At 39.9% G+C, this 16,912-nt stretch overlaps 1 protein-coding gene and 1 long non-coding RNA gene across 4 annotated transcripts in view; one reads left to right on the forward strand and one right to left on the reverse strand.

The window, feature by feature from the left end:
* The window catches only part of LOC144074626 (uncharacterized), a 282,179-nt gene that overhangs the window by 196,039 nt on the left and 69,228 nt on the right, over positions 1 to 16,912 (reverse strand). The gene's annotated exons all lie outside the window — the stretch shown is intronic.
* The window catches only part of LOC144075047 (uncharacterized), a 28,256-nt gene that overhangs the window by 2,762 nt on the left and 8,582 nt on the right, over positions 1 to 16,912 (forward strand). The window contains exon 3 of one of the 3 annotated variants that reach the window (XR_013300460.1): positions 11,217 to 11,281. The exons of the other annotated variants lie outside the window; for them this stretch is intronic. This is a non-coding gene — a long non-coding RNA (uncharacterized LOC144075047). The remainder of the gene's footprint in view (positions 1 to 11,216; positions 11,282 to 16,912) is intronic. 3 annotated transcript variants of the gene reach the window in all.

Genomic DNA, 16,912 nt, shown 5'->3' on the forward strand with positions numbered 1-16,912 from the left:
TCAGCTTTGCTTTGGCTGAGTGGCAGTAGTTATAACCCATGCAAAAATTCTATTTGGTCAAAACTTTCAGGCAGCAACCTGTTGTTTTGTCCAACACAATGTAGGGATCCAGTTCCCACTGTACTCCCACTACCACTGTCTGCCCACTGCATCTCCATTTGGCTTCAGTGTGACCACTGCCCACTTCACGCTGGCTCATCTCTCAGTCATGCCACTCAACCACACGCTCAATACGACAAGACAGCAAAGTCTCCTATGACTTTCAATAGATGGCAGTGTGAATAACATGACTCGCATGTGCTGTCATTAGTCTTGTGGTCTCACATGACTGCTTTTCTGGAGGTCCACTGTCTGAGAGAAAATGTACTGATTGTGATAGCCTGGCATTATACGGATATGTCATACTTTATCATCTCCTCTGACCGGCCTTTTGTTGAGCGTGGAGAAGAGTAGAAGTGAATTACAGTGGGTAGGAGGAGGAAGAAATGAATTGTGAGTGCTTTGAAAACAAGCAACTCTTCTTGTGTGGAATACAAATTCTCCATCAAGCAGGCAGTGAGGTTCCTTTTATCCCACTCCTTCCTACAAGTGATGAACAAGGCCTGCTCCAAAACAGATTCCCCTGGGGCAGACAAAGTATTATTTCTATGATGTGTAAAGACAGGACAGCTGAGTCTGAATAATATTTACGATCATCCCCAACTGATTGAGGCTTATGGCAGTTGATTATCCAAGTAACACATTCAACCCTTCTGTGGCACTCGCATTGGGGGCTCGGAATCCAACGCTGCGGGCATGATAGAAACACACACGGGGCGATGTGTGCTTTGGCTCCCGTGCACAAATGCATACATGTGAACATTCGCACAGACGGGCAGGCGAATGGCCTCTGGCTGGTTCTTTCTAACATGTCTTTTATCTTCTCTGTTGCCTTGTGTTACATCAGCACAGGACTGTCTTTGTGTGCTTGCTGCTTCAATCTGCACTTCAGTACAATGAGTGGTAAACTCTAAACTTGTAGATGAGTCTCTGACCTTTGACCTCCGATAGGCCTTTTAAATGGGGTCACATGTTATGATTTGTATGGTTTCACATTATTGCTATGGGCAATGCCAGTAAAAGACTTTCTGTTGGACATGTTGTTGGTTATGTGTTCTCTAATTTTGAAATGAACTATTTCTGTTCACAGTTCATAACTGAAGATTTTGAGAAGTTCATTGTTCTGACAACAAACTAGGTCTTTGCTTGTCTATTTTTTTTCCTCCAAAATGTTGCTTTGAGCTATATTACTCTGCTAATTATTTAGTGAACTTATAATTTCTTGATTTATTTGGTTAAAGTAACACAAAACTTGGTCTTATTAATATTACCGAGGGTCCAAGACTATTGACAAAGTTTTAAATGACCATAAAAGCTCAACTAAAAACAATGTCCATCTCAAACAATGCCAACACAAAGATTTCTGTTCCCATCTGTTTTATATAGAAGCGTCAGAACAAAAATCCCATCACTTTTCGCTTGTCCCCTGCAAATACAAATGGCGCATAAATTGATATAAATCTTTTGGTGGTTATTCTTGGCAATTATTTAATAAATCAATGTGTACTTTTGAGACGTGTGTACAGTTGTAAGATAAATAATGAATGTTGCAACGTCAAGCAGTCACTTAATCAACTCATCCTTGCTTGTGACAAAGTAATACGTCAACAGCACCAGCTTCAAATTGCAGAAAACAAACAAAAAAGAATAGGGCAATTTATCCACATGTTTACTTATTGACGCATGGGCAATCCCACAGGATCAGTGCTCTGTAAACCTGCCCCCTAGAGTGTTTGTCACAGTGAGGGCCGGCGGCTGACAGGCCCCCTGGGGATTTATGCGTGTGTTTATGAGTTTATGTATTGTAGTGGCATAACAAAAAAAGGAAAAGAAATGCCATATATAGAATCAGAATTGCTAAATATGGCAATGGGGGTCAACATATATTTTTTTAGTGATGGCCCTTTTCATAGTCCGGAAAATCTTGTTTTGCTTTGTTTTTGTTGTTGTTGTTGATTTTTTTAAATATGTATCTGTTCCTGGGGACTAGTTCATTTGCCTACATTTGTTGTAGTGAGGGATTAATTCCCACTCAGTAGATTGATAGTGGAAATGGTTGCCTCTGTGTGTCCCCTAGAACAGTTTATGGTGCTTTCTGCTTATTGTCCAAAGTTAGCTGGGATAAACTCTAATATATATTGTGACCCTGACAAGGATAAGCTGTGTTGAAAATAAATAAATGTATCTGTTGCTTCTTTCATCTCTGTTCATGAATATTCTCATATTGAGCGATTACAATCATTATCAAGATAATGGATCGGTTGGTTGGATAGAAGAACATTTTTTTTATATATAAAAAAAAAAAACTTCCACTGTATGATTTTAGGATAAAGACACTTTTGCTAATAGGATTGCTGATGTTTTCCCTCACAATAAAGCTTTAAAGGACATTACTTCATCTGGAACAGCTCTACAGAAGAGGTTTTGTAACCGCTGTTTTTTTTCCCCTTTGTCTGCCCAAATCGCTCCGTTTACAAACAAGGTTTGCTTGTAATGTCATCAAAAATAACCCCATTGTTTTCCAAGTTGTAATCTTGTGCTCAAGCAAAGAGAAGGAGATAATGAATGTATGGAGATTAACAAGAAGATTAAAGCACCCTGCCCATTTGAAAGTTCTCCCTCTATTAATTTTTTCGAATCTTGAATGAGTAGCCACCCTTGCTGTCATGAGCAAAAATCTCTGACATTTGTGAATTTTTGTGGTGTTTAGCATTGGCAAAAAAAAACTTCCTCACATATTGGACATTAAAGATAGCAGTATTCCTTAACCAAGCTTGGGAAAGACGGACCAATCACAGGAGATAACGAATGATGATTGAACATTCACTACCTCCACATTCCTTAAAAAACAAAAAAATAAGAACAAAGAACAGGTAAAACCTTATTTCAAGTTTGTTCTTAAGTAAGTTAACTCCATTTGACTTATATGTTTTGTATGTTTTTGCAGTTTTATCAGTATATTTAACTGTTTTCTTCTTTCTCCTCTGCATACCTACAATCTTCACAACCCAGTTTAAAATGCAGATGTAAGTACATCATGCTCCACCTTAGCTAAACGTTGAGCTAATGTCCCTATTTGCTCAACTTGACGTTCAGTAGCAGGTTTCTCCCAACGTCACACTTGCCTGCAGCAGCTGCTGCTGTGTGCATTTATTAGAGATGAAGCCTTGTGGAGGTCTCCCTCACCACCACGGTGCATGTGCGTAGCTTAAAATGACTGGAATTAGTGGAATGCATCTCAGCCTAGAGTCTGCAGCACACGTAGCCGAGCATGACATTCTTATGGCGAAACCTTTCTTAAGTGAAGAGGTTGAACTTGTTTGGTTGAAAAGGCAGCATGCAATTTTTTTCTTGGAAAAGCAAACTGATTTTGAATGCAGAGTGTATATAATTGAAATTCTTCAAGTACTACTTATTTTTTAATTAGATAAAGATTAATAGATAAAATATATTCAGGAAAGTGCTATTTCTAAAACTCAAAGTAATACAGAGTAAGCATCTGCATTTTCTTTGAGTTTATGTGATAAGTTAGAGTTTAAGTAAGATGAATACAGGTTAGATTTAGTGACATATAAGACCAGTTAGAGCATAATATATCTGATGTGATGGGAGGAGAGGGGGCAAGTAACTTACTACTGTGTCAGATTAAAAAGCAAACAGTAATACTTTGTAATAATAGCAGATGACCTCACTTGGAAGCAGATTTTAAGGACACCGTGAGTTGTGATTAATAATGCATGGGAGACCGGCTTGCACTTATTACTCACAGCGGGTCACATTTACGGTCAATCCTTTTCTTCAAGTACAGTTTTACTCTCTGCAAAGAATTGCCTTTTACAGTAAATCCACTCAACTGTGAATGCTAGAACATCAAGTGTCGGTGTAGTTTTTTTTTCAGTTCCGAAGGTATTAATGGTTTGACTCTAGCGCTGAATGGCACAGCTGAAGCTACAGAGGCCTACCCCTAATCCCTTCCACCACCAATTTGCTTTTCTATTACTGCATCCCCACAAATGTAGCCGATTGGAAGGCAAATTGTCCCAAAAATGTGTTTTAATAATTTAGTAATTGGCTAACTTTAAGTGTTATTGTCAATGTGGCATCTTAAGAGGAATAATTAAGTAGCTCAACCCCTAAGCAACAGTAAGTACGTATAATTATTGGCAAATCAGCCAAACATAGGTAAAATGTGTCCTCCTCCTTCACTCAGCTTTTGCACAGGTGAAACCCATGCATCTGTTCAATTGAATGTGCAACAACTTTGTAGGTGTGCACTTCAGATGCAGCAATGTCGTGTTTGGGCATGTTGTTTCTGAAAGACACAGGTGAATAAATGCTGAATTTGATGTTATGCTTCTGGTGAGCTAATTTGCCAAATAGGCTGTTTGAAAAGGGCCGATGGTTGTTTGATGTGGCTCCCAGAAAAGCGACTTCCCTGAAGTGTTTCTAATTGGAATACGCTGACACAGTTAACGCACGCTGGCTGTATGAAAACAACCTCAGACTAAATGACCTCCGCGCTACGTATCTCAGCTTGAGGCAACAATTGACAAAACGGTTCAGTATTCATCACAGCAGAAAACCACTGGTCAACCTTATGGTATAACATTATACGCTTTTAGGCTCATTCTTATACAAGTCACAACAGCTCCAAGAAAGCAAATGAGCTGTTTTGCATTGAAGCAATTTGAATAAACAAATATCAGGACATTCCTCTTTGTCACGTCACCCTGGGCTCCCATTGAAATGACTCAAACCGTTCAACCTTTATCTTCTGTTTTCTTACTTTGTGAATTAAACTGGGTGGGTATTTTAAAATTGATGTTCAAAAGGCATTGCTGCACAGGTATGGGTGGAGCTGATAAGGATTAAGGCAGATATTTGCGCAGATAATCAGCATAGTCATGCTACCTGTCACACTTTAAATATCATACTACATTGATAACATAAAAGCGGCTAATCAATTGACAAACATGGTAAAGGCAGGGCTAATTACTTCATGTGTTATCTTTGGTGCAACCCTTAATTATTTGCCTCGGACTGGCACCTTTTGTTTACTCATCCAATCACAAAACTTGTTAATCGGTATGTAAATACACTTGCGGCGCAGATCACTAACAAATGGGAGCACAATCCACAAAACGATCTATTGCCGTCTGCCCTTCTAATTCTTCAACAGTTGTTTTTCTCGATAGATGAGGTTTAACATATTGAGGTTTGGTGTGATGCACACAAAAACACATGCATGGACATGAACAAAACCCAACAATTTAGTCCCACTTTCCAGTTACCAAAATGATACAAATGTTTTACTCTTGTTTGCCACATAAAGCAACAATTTATTGCACTTTTCAGAAAGAATGAAAGAAAAAAGTAATACAAACTTTTTAAACCAATTAAACATTTGGATACTAAAGTAAAACTACAAAAAAAATATGCTTCTGGTTTATTTGTCCTGATAAACCAAAACCACTAGACTTGAGGATTGTTAAGAGAGAAAAACTGTGTCTGTGTTCTTAAAATTTCGGTTGTAGTTGACATAGTTCACATAGTCATTTGTCAAAGGTCTTTTTCATGATAGATTTCAGGCTCCTACTGATAATCATGCTGAAGTCAAACATCTGCTGCCTTGTCCTACAGCTCTAGGACAAAGGTGACCTTCACAGAATTTCTATGAAACTAACTCCCAAATGCCAACAACCTCACGTGTGAGTGAGAGGAGCCATAAATGAGTTTTAACCCTCGACTTCCAAAACATGAGATTCATGTGGGTCCTCCTAACTGACTAGCAGGTGGTTATCTCACTCATTCTGACCCCATGACCCACATGCCTAGCTGTCTCGGTACTGAGGCCTTAATAGAATGCCATTAGTCAAGCTAAAAGAGGAAGTGGTACAGTTAAAGTTCTTTTATCTGCTGGGCCATGGTGAGCACAAGAGGAAACAGTTAGATGGGAGAAAACAGAAGGACCGTCAGGTGTGTCGGGTACCAGAATTTACAAGGGCACAAAGACAGGACAAGAAAATAAATGTAATTATTTGTGGCCTGGACTATTTCATACTATCGCTAAGTTTTGTGTAACCAAAAGAACCACAGTGATACGTACTGGAGCGAAATTGCAAATCCTACAGCAACATCCTCTTCACTCAACTGGAATACAATTGAAACTGCTGCATTTCATACTAATTGCTATAATTTTTGAAATTATTTTTTATTATTATATTATTTATAATAAAGTATGATAAATGGTTCAAGCAATTGAAGGATGTGGTGGCTAATTATGTATGCCTGGCTGTTAGATAAATTCTGTAGACATCCAAACACCCAGTAAAGTCAAAGGATCATCCATGTTGTGACAAGCTATGGTCACAACTACAGATATGGCATGGGAGAGGGTTGTGGTTGCTTAAACAGAATTTAAGCATGGTAAACTCTGCCAAATTATTTTTTAATATAATATATTTGTTTTTCATGGACCATGACAAATTTGAGTGTGTTTTAAAGAGAAACATGAAATGAGGCGCAGAGCCACAGTATAAACAAAATATGATGAGTAGCAAAGAGCTGCATTCATTTAGGAGCCACATGCGGCTCGAGAGCCGCGTATTGGCCACTGGTGGTATATATAAATAGAATATCTGAGACCTTCTAAAAAAATGTTAAGGATCTCTTATAATAAAGCCAGTTGCCATAGCCCTCCCCGAACAGATGTATGCATATTCTCGCAGCTGCACTCTCACCTGTTGACTAGAAGTTAATGAGATGTGAGATGTCACCAGCCACACCAGCTGAAAGGATCCCTTTCAAAAAGAGACCACAATCATCTGGTGGATGAAGCAAGCGATACATGAAAAAGGCGACGACTGACGCGTTGACATAATTTATGCAATGTAGTATATTAAGTTATGTTTCACCTGGAAGAATACGAAGTCACTTGGCCTTTGAAGGAGATCTTCAATGACCATTTCTGCTGGATTTTACCATGCGTGGGAAAGGGAACTTGAGTGCACGCCTCTCCAAATTTCAATGTGTCATGGACTTGGCTTGCATATAGTAGTCATTTCTTTGGAGAGACAAAAACTAAAGCTAATATTAGCATGTATATTTATTTTGTCACCTTGAGACCTGACATTTCAGTTCCAATGGCGCGTCAAATGTTCTCAATCTATGAATAACCAGCAGTGGTTTCGTAAATCACAAATACAGTAGGCAATCAGGTGGGGGTTACTAGGGTTGAAAGGATCTAAATTCCTCAGTTGGCAATCTACAGTTTAGAACTTTGCTTTTCCTTAATGTGTTTATTATTGCAAATTTATCTCTTCTTGTTGTTCTGTGCTGGCAATACGCACATACTCTTGTCCTCAGTAGTGCGCAGTTATGAGGCACAAGTCACCAGTGAAAATTGACAACGTCACTTCTGTGGATTATGATGACAAGTGAGAGATGATGAACGCGTCTGAAGTGATTGGATTGTTGTAGCGCTAATGTGTAGCTGACTGCACATAGTGAGCTGGAAAAAGCCTTTAGAGAAATATTTTGGCATCATTGTAGTGATGCAGCAAATAAAAAAACTGCCATACTTTTCAACTTTTAACTTCCTGAGACCTTTCATACTTGTATGGCCTCAGGTTTCATTTTTTTAACATATTCTGAAATGACTCTAAACCCATCTTGTAAAATGGAAGCCCTAAATTTACACCCACATTATTTATCACACCTCCTTACTTGGCATCTCACTGTAAAGAAAGCTGATGTTATTGAGTTCAAGATGTATTTTTACACTAATCAGCAGTCATCAACCAAAACTGAAAATTAGTGTCAATGATGCCATCAATTTGTCTTAAATTAAAATGCTGTTAAAGTTCAACGTGCTTCATTTCTATGCAAGAACATTGAACTGTATAATGAGCTATTGTTTTGTTGCGGAAAACCATTTAGAACGAACATCTGGGGAATGCTAATCCCTATTTGTATGTCACATCTGCAAATAGCATCTACCCCATCATCAGATTTATATTTAATGAGTAATAAAGCCACCATAGTTCCACCTCTAATCCTGGTTTGTGTGTGCGTGCAACTTTATCTGGTAGGCTACCCATATGCTGGCGCCTTTTAGGGCATTAATCAAGGATTGGATTGTTGAGTAGGGATGGTTAGAAAAATGTAGGATTGAACAGGATTATGCAAGGGGGGTTTGTTAAAACATATTCATTTAGCACCTCTTCCTGTTTGTGCAGAGGTCGGGGTGGGAGGTGCAGGATCACACTGAGCAGGAAACAAAGGTTTGGGAGTACGATAAAGAATTCAAGCGGAAGGAGAGTCTGGAACAGATCCTACACTTTTGAAAAGAAGAAAGAGGAAATTCTTCTCTAATCTATAACTCAAAGCATAAAAGTTTATGGCAGATGGGGGTTTCACCTTTTGCAGTCTATAACAACTAAGAACAGTTATGGGATTGATTAAAGTGGGAGTGTGTTATTTCCACTATTGCTGGAGTTCCTTGCGCAAGCAAACAAGATCAGGATTATTTTCTGCACAGTCATTGTTGCCACAAGTTGCACGTCAGCAACAACAACGCCTGTGTCTCCCCTGGTGATCCGTGGCCTCAGCAAGGCCTCAGCTACTTAATAATGCCAGTCTTAACCTATTGTTTGGGGTCTATTTTTAGAGCTGCAGGTCTTTTTTTGGACTGCCGTGACATGCTGTGAGCAAATCACAAAGTCTGTATTGTATTTTTATCCAGGCAAGGCCCGTGATGTCATCAATGCGGTAACGTGGCTGTGAGCAAGAGTGCAGAATTGTTTAGTGGCCAACTGTGGGTGGAATCCAGTCATCTGGTGTTTTTGAACTTGCAGCTCTAAGAGGGGTTTTGTTGAAAGTGGGAGAAAGGAACAAAACATGCTGTGAGATGTGTGCTTCGAGCTTTAACTGGAAACCTGTTGCAGATGATAGCGTGTCAGATCAGTAATTAAGGAAATTAACTTGCATGCTGTAGAAACATGAACAGAATAAGATCACTACGGTGTAAGTCTGACTAGGTTACCATTTAAAATCAGTGTTTCTTTCACTCATTTTAAGTCTTTCACAATGCATTGAGGCATATCTGATCTTTGAAGTGCTTGCCAGTAATGACACACAGTAAGTAGTATTCCAAGTAAAAGAGGAAACTTGAGAGAGTTAGAGGAATCATCAAACGTGCGGCCCTTTACACACAAGCCACTTTTTTTTAGCGACCCACCCACGGCTTTCCACTTCGCATGTACTGCTCCTGGAAAGTTTAAAGGGTTGTAAGTTATGAGTGGAGCATTTCAAAAGGAACATACGGTATAATGCAACACGGTCTGTTCCAGGTGCGGTGGAACATGTGGTCAACATGTCTGCATCACAGTCAGAGGTTCCGGAATCACGTCTGGGGTCTTTCCGTGTTGAGTTAGCCTGACCTTCGATTACAGTGGGAATAGTCTTTGTCTATATGTGTCTGGGAGGGACAAGTAACCAGTTCAAGTGTATCTAGCTTGGATAGATTCTAATGCCCCCGAATAGGAAAATTCTGTGGTTGGTCAAGTACTGCTCAAAGCAGGGGTGGCCAAACTATTTCAGAAAGGGCCGCAGTGGGTGCGGGTTTTCGTTCCAACCTTTAAGAGGAAACCTTTCCACCAATCTGGTATCTTAGAAGTGCAATCAGTGGATTGCAGTCAGTCTTCTTGTTTCAAAGAAACCTCATTGGTTAAGCTGTTTGTGTTGGATCGGTTGGAACAAAAACCTGCACCCACAGCAGCCCTCGAGAACCGTTATGCCCTCCTCTGGCTTAAAGTCTATAAATGGTACACCACTGGCTATTCCACCAAGCATTTATATTATCAATGCAGTTTTAAAAGCAGATTTGAAGTAGTAGATATTTGAACTTCATCAACAACGTCAGCACAGTGGGTGATGTGTTAGCCCATCTGCATCGCGGTTTAGTGGATGTGAGGTCTTGCCTTTCTGCTTGGGGTCTGCATGTTCTTCCCTGTTTTTGTGCAGATTTTCTCCATGTACTCTGATTTCCTGCCACATTCAAAATTCATACACGCCAGTTTAACTGATCAATCTAATTTGCCCAGAGATGAGCTGTTTTTTTGTTAATATGAGCCATGCTCTTGGCTGACAACCAGTTCAGGGTGTGTCCGGCCTCCCTAACTAAATTAGAAAGGATTGACATACCCAAGATTAGAAATTTATTTTTTAGAGATATAATTTGTACAACTCCGTAAACTACAACCAATAAACATTTTGCCAAGTGCAACGTAAAAAATGTACATTATCTTTGAACATAAAAGCAACTTGTGTTGGACTGCAATATGTAGGGGGATATACTGCTTTTTCCCCACTGTAGTGGGCAATCCCCTTGCTGTGTGTGAGTCATCACTAAAGGCGAAGCTGCACGTCACCTTCATGCAACCTGATTCACTCTAGTCTGCAAATTACTTTGCTGCCGTTTGTTTATCTCCTTTCCACAGTTTATGTGCAGGAGGGATTGTCACTACCTCATTGCAACAGGCATGTGAGGCACACCTGATTCTCACAATGGTCATTCATACAAAAAAAACTTTAAAACTTAATTTTAATGCTATAACATTTGAGGCATGTGCATAATGTGTCACTTCTGCTCAAGCCACAATAGCTCAATAGGCATTATTCCTCTACATCAGTGGTCACTAAACTATTCCAGAAAGGGCCGCAGTGGGTGCAGGTTTTCGTTCCAACCGGTAAGAGTTAACCTTTCCACCAATCTGGTATCCTAGAAGTGCAATCAGTGGATTGCAGTCAGGTGCTTCGTTTTTTCAGCAGAAACCTCATTGGTTAAACTGTTTGAGTTGGATCGGTTGGAACAAAAACCTGCACCCACAGCGGCCCTCCAGGACCGGTTTGGAGACCTCTGCTCTACATATTCCTGACCGATTGGAAAAATAATCATTTCTATGTCTGAATGTGTTGCAAATGAAATAAGTCCATCGTGGTTTGAGAGGAACTGATGCAGTTTCGTGCATACCCAGGACAAATCGAGTAGCCATGTGCTTACGACAGTGGCAATAATTATTAATTAATTCAATTTCAACATTGTTTATCCTTGTCAGGGTCATGAGGAGCTGGAGCTTATCCCGGCTTACTTCCGGCGAAAGGCGGACTCCACCCGAGACTGGTCAGTTCTAGGGCAAACATAGAGACAGACAACCATTCACACTCACAATCACAACGTCACTGAGCAGGAATTGAAGACATCCTATATTATTTATCATTACTGGAAGTATAGTGCTCCCCGGTTGCAATGGAAACCTGTGTCACTTCCTCTCTTGCAGGGTGAAAGTAGTGTTGTCAGAATGGGCAGATTCCCGTCAAAGACTCAGTGAGAGAGAACTCTGAACTTTCTGGATGAAAGTGAGAGTAAATCTTTTTTTTTTTGTTTCTTTCGTGTACCTCGTTGGCAACCTATCCAACGTGCACTCCAGCTCACTCATCATTTACTATCAAGCGTAGAGTATGCTGTCTCGGTTCCTTCTCTCGCTGTGACCTCGTTAACTTTAACCACACCACCGAGAGTAACTTGACTCATTTAGAGAAGCTCACAGGTTCCACAATGATACATCTCACTTTTCCCTGCCTGCTGTGGTCTATTTTCCCTGCATATGTACACAAATCAACTGTTGGTTTGTTTGGCACATGTACAATGTTGTTAATTGCACATTTTTTTTTTAGATGTGTGAGAAAGTTTCTTTCTAACGCAGGGAGAGTTCTTATGGATCATTATGCAGTTTTCATGTGCTGCTCTTTATTTGTCACCAGGGAAATGCTATATTGGTTACCTTCATCAGAATGCTAAGCGATATAGAAGTTAGTCTGAAAGGAAAACTTGATGAAAAGGCATCATTGAGTCAGAGTCTTACAACACAAGGGATTCATGTAAAACTGCAGTTGCTACAGTCAACATTATTTCTTGTGTATTACAGGCCTTAACAGGAAGCAATGATACACAACCAAGCGTGGCTCTACTGGAATGCAGTGATGCATGTTTTTATGTCGAATATTATATTTTATAAGTTTCTTCTGCACTCTTATTACATTGTCCAAATGCTGCCCAGCTGGGTAAAATGTAATTCACCACTTTGCCAAATGTTACCTCAAATGCTCAGCGCGTCTGCAGCCGCTTGTCTTTAAACTTATTCAGGACACAATTCCACATCTCAAAGTTTTCTTATTCTCTCTAATTACATAGTCTCTATATTATAGGGTAGTCATAGGACTTCTACTGTTCTACTCTGCCAGGGCTTTGTAAAATGTAAGCATCAAAGACGGCCTGCGACATGAGGTTCCCCCAAAGCAGCTATCCTGCACTCTTTTGCGGTACCTAAATGAGAACTGAGCTATTACATGCTACAGACTTAAAGGCAAGACTGTGCTGGAAGACATAAAAATATCTCTTGTACTGCTCTTTTGTTTTAAGAATGAATACACAATATTGCAAACTTATAATATAATAATTTTAAATGAAAATATCAAAATATTTGATTGATGTTACATATTGTGACTTTAAAATCATGATGATTGTCTAAGTCTAAACTGAGGGACGGATGCTAAAAATGGGTACACAAAAATTTGTGTCAACAGCACGAACAATTCTGCATTAAAGGCAGCAACCAAATTACAGTTCTGATCTCTAAATCACCCTGCCTGCATCATTAGCAATTGAACTATAATCATATTGAGAACATGTGTAAGCCATAAATATGATAGATGATAAAAGTAATAAAGAAAACTAGGTATATCATAAAGTAAGCATACCTTCTTATGAAGTACTTGCATACCTGGTCCTTTTATATATATACACCACGTCAATGCATCAATCCTAAAGTGGAAAATGAGAAGAAGGCTGCAGAAATAATATTACCACAGAATGAAAATGGAAAGTCAGTCTTCCATCTGTCCTGATATTCAATATTTCTGCTTAGCCCATTTTGGCTGTGACACCTTTGGGTGGGAGTGGGACAAAAGCTTTTCTGACATTCCATTTTTTATCGCGCTGACACTTTTCTCCATTTTACCCAACTGTCACACAATGGAGCAAATATAGGTTAAGATATCTGGGCCAGTGCATAACTGTTCATCTGACCTACTTTCGGGTCTTCATTTGATACATGCACATGTTTGACCCATATCCGCCAATACAAAGGTGTGCATGTGTGTCACTGAAAAACAACTCGATGGATGAGAATGATTAGCTTGAAAGATGGAGTTTGTTTACATCCGGAGTTTGCGAGCATCGAAACCACTGAAGGTGCTTATTGCAAGATGGTATTTATACTAGCACTTATGTTATTACTCATCATGTACTTTGCATTTGCTGACAAGGTAGGAGTAAATGTGAGGAAAAACATAGAGTCTGAGCCTTGCTGCTGCATTTGCACTCACAGCACTTTAGCTTGTGCGCACACGTATGGATGCACAGAGATGAGGGAAGAAGGAGGCATTTCAGGGGGAAGTGGATTTAGCAACAGGATGTGACAGAGACCCTCCAAACACGCCTGACCGAGGCCCAACAACACACAAGCTAGGCACTGAGAGACTGATGGAGAAAAAGAAACAGAGGAAGGAAGTGCGCTTCCCTCCCATAACAAATTCATTTTCTCATCTGTGAAACTTTTGCCTGATCTCAATACAACAGCAATGTTACACATAATGGAGTTAGGAAACCTTTTATCTTCTTAAAAGTAGGCATGGCACAAATGCCAGTAGTCAACACTAATGTAATTACCATGCGTAAACAGAAGGTTTAATAAAATGAGTGTAGATATTTACACACTTCAATGCATCCACATTCTTATCTTGGTCATAATCAAACTTGGAGAATACCCCAGCTGACTTCTAGCAAAAGATAAGTTTACACACTGAATTCACTGCCAGTTATTCACAGAGTGAACATACAGGAGTGACAGACAACTAAGGTGTTAACATAAAAAATGATTCCGTTATATTACACTTAACAAATGTAATATTGTAGGTTTACTATGTGTTCACTGCTAAGCGCAAAGCTACAAAATAGTTGCATGCATTTGCATAGTAAGACAACAAGTGCTAATCTTAGACCAACTACAGAAAACCAGATACTCTTTGGTCCACCCCTAACCTGGATATTCTGTATAATCTGTCTGCACTACAAAGTTGCCCTGAGACAGATAACCTGAATGCAGGGAAGTGGATCTTTAAGTGGCTGAGAACAGTAAATACGCGTCTTAAAATGATCCTCTGTTGCCCTCGGGCACCTCTCCACGTAGGCTTAAGGCTTGAAATGTCTATTTTGGGTCTTGTGGTTACTTTAAAAAGAAAGCTTTCCTTCTATTTCTAGCAGACAGCATGCCGTGGTTTCCATCTTTGGCTGTCAAAGTTTCCAAATTGAGCATATAAGCTTGTCAAGCCAAAAACAACTCCTGTCTGGAATAAGGTCATGCGTTGGTGTTAAGTAGCGTGAGTCCTGCAACGAGGCACGGGTGACACAGTGCCATAAACACTGACAAACTTTGGATAGCATGCAACCTCTGCCAGATCTCCTTGCTTTGCAGACAATCATAGAAACTGTCTGTCATGGCAGCAGACTGTTACTCACTGTATTAATTGTTGGGTAAGCAACATGCAGTATGTCAAATAATAGGTTTACCCTCAGGCTGCTATCATCCACTTGACTGAATGAGTGTGTGTCTGAAACTTTTCCTATTTCCGTCTTCAGTTTTGTTTAGCAAGACTCTCCTCATACAAATGTGTCATTTAATGACTCCCCGCCCCTGTCTTTAAATCACAACTAGATAATCCCTTCAGGGAGGAGACCACTTTTATTGAAAAAAAGGAGCTGAGTTTACATTAACATCATAAATTCTTATCCCCACAAGGGCCACTGGGGGTGCTGGAGCCCATTCCAGCTGACTTTGGGCACGGTACTGGCGACGCCCTGAATTGGTGGCCAGCGAGGGCACGAGGAGACAGACGGCCATTCACGCTCACACTCATACACAGAGGAAATTTAGAGTATTCAACCAGCCTACCATGCATGTTTTTGGAATGTGGGATGAAACCGGAGTACCCGGAGAAAACCCATACAAGCCCGTAGCGAACACAGGAGGACTGACCTAGGATCGAACCCAGGACCCCAGAGCTGTGAGACCCACGCACTAACCACTCATCTGCCGGGCCGCCGCCCAGTTTACATATAATAGTTAAATTTGGGAGGGAATGGAAAGTCTTCAGTAAACGTCTCTCATGTGACTTGGAGGTGACGACATTAGAGAAATTATCCATTCAACATGCTGTTTGGCTGAAATGTAGCTACTTGGTGCATGTGAATGTAAATGAGTTGTGTGTGTGAACCATCTGGTTGATGGGGTGTTTGCTTGTGTCTGTGTCCTATCTGTATTTGTGAACAGACTGTTGGCGGGTGTGTGTGAAGAATTAATGGTGGGTTAAAAGGGTGGGACACTGTGTGCCAGACATGTCTCCTCTCTCCCACAAGCAATTTGAATATACTTAAACAACCCACCCCCAAAAATATAAATAATGTAGGCTAACCAGCACACTGTAAGGACTTTAGAAGAATGCTATAGGTTGCACCACGTTTTCCAAAAACACACAGACACAAAATAGGAAAGCCCTTCATCAAAGTGTGATCAGAGTGAACACCACGGCATCTTGCTGCGTGACCAAGAAAGTCCTGTTTATGTTACGTGTGTGGTTAACATCAAGGCTGCAAACCAGTATGGCAAGAGACAGCCTTGTAAAAAGCAATGCCAGGAGAAGGCTATAATCCCAAGTTTACCCGACATACAGTTCCAAAGTGCCTCTCCCTCCACTTCTGACTCAAATGCATACATTTAGGTTAGCTTGGTGTGATGCATTGTCGTGTATGCTTGCACACACATGAGGCAGAGCTACCACTTGAAACGAGTCAAATGATGGGTGAGCAGGACCATCATATAGCCTCAAACTGGCGGTTCAGGGGCCAGATCAGACCTGCCATATCGTTTTGTGCGGCCCACAAAGGTAAATCATGTCGACTTCATGTTTTAAGATAAAAGTCAAATGAAGACTATTGATTTATAAGAGAATATTTACTGTTTGTCTTCTGCCCTTTTTTTATAGAAAAGATTCATACATGAAATAACCTTTTTTCAATGCCAAAAGTTTAATATTGAGTTTTTTTCCGTATTTTTTTTCAAATAAAGAATTCTCTTGAAAAATATGTATAAAAGGAAAAATAAAAAGTGATATATAACTGAATATTTCCCATTTTCTACTTTTTTAAATGTACATTTAAAATATGTAACTAATATATTTACTGTTTTTCCTTTATACAAATGATTAAAGTATAAAGAAGAAATATTTAATGTTTTCCATTTCTAAGGAAAAAAGACTTTCATATAATCATTTGAAACTTTTTAAGTATTGTATTTTTAGTATCAAGTATTTAAGCACTCACTGCTTTTGAAACATTAGTTCAGAACAGTCAGGGAGATTCCTGAGCTGATTTGACCTCACCTGACTTTGAATGTGGGCAGGGCTACATCCTTAATTTGCTGCACGCAAATCACAAGACACAAGTAGTATACTTAATGATGTATTTATTGAGTCTGCGTGTGTGTCACGGACAGGGCCTCATGCGAAACGTAAACAGAAATTGTGAGACCACCATGAAGATGCCTGCTCACATTGTGGGGTCCCCATAGCTCATGATTCTTGTGAAATTTAAAGCACCACAAAAATACCTCCATAGGCTCAGATAGTACAATGAGGA

The sequence above is a fragment of the Stigmatopora argus genome, chromosome 5, assembly GCF_051989625.1.
Source record: "Stigmatopora argus isolate UIUO_Sarg chromosome 5, RoL_Sarg_1.0, whole genome shotgun sequence".
Classification (NCBI taxonomy): Eukaryota; Metazoa; Chordata; class Actinopteri; order Syngnathiformes; family Syngnathidae; genus Stigmatopora; species Stigmatopora argus.